Source organism: Penaeus monodon, chromosome 19 (genome assembly GCF_015228065.2).
Source record: "Penaeus monodon isolate SGIC_2016 chromosome 19, NSTDA_Pmon_1, whole genome shotgun sequence".
Classification (NCBI taxonomy): Eukaryota; Metazoa; Arthropoda; class Malacostraca; order Decapoda; family Penaeidae; genus Penaeus; species Penaeus monodon.
The window spans coordinates 3,883,325-3,883,784 of NC_051404.1; the positions used below are offsets into that span (position 1 = coordinate 3,883,325).

Here is a 460-nt window from a genome sequence, read left to right on the forward strand (position 1 = left end):
GCAGGTAATCTTGCGGAAAACAGAAGTCTTTTAGCATGTGTTTTTTCTTTTAATTCTAAAATCCTTTCTTCCACACAGAACCAGCTTAGAGTATGACTGCTGTCTGATTAGTAAAGAAACTTAATTTATACTGCATTTTGTATTAAACTTGTGCACATTTGGTTAATGATTTGCTTATTTTATGGGGAGAACTTACTAGTTTATGTCTTAATAAAGCTCAAGATATATTTGAAACAAAACATGCATGGTGTATTCAGAGACTTTGTTTTCTGATTACTTGCATCTTAGAAAATTTGCTATGTCTGCATGAGGTTGCAAATTTATTTTTCCCTGTAAATTTTGTAATGTGAACTTTATGCATGATAAAACCACTATATATTGTATTGAAGAACAATTGGGTTACTGGAGATTTGTTGTTGGAATGTATATGTACAAACATCGACTTTTCACAGGTATGTGT

At 31.3% G+C, this 460-nt stretch overlaps 1 protein-coding gene across 1 annotated transcript in view; it reads left to right on the plus strand.

Moving 5' to 3' along the window:
- LOC119584982 (kinesin-like protein KIF13A) overlaps window positions 1-460 on the plus strand; it is a gene marked incomplete at its 5' end in the record, with an annotated part of 70,347 nt that overhangs the window by 61,660 nt on the left and 8,227 nt on the right.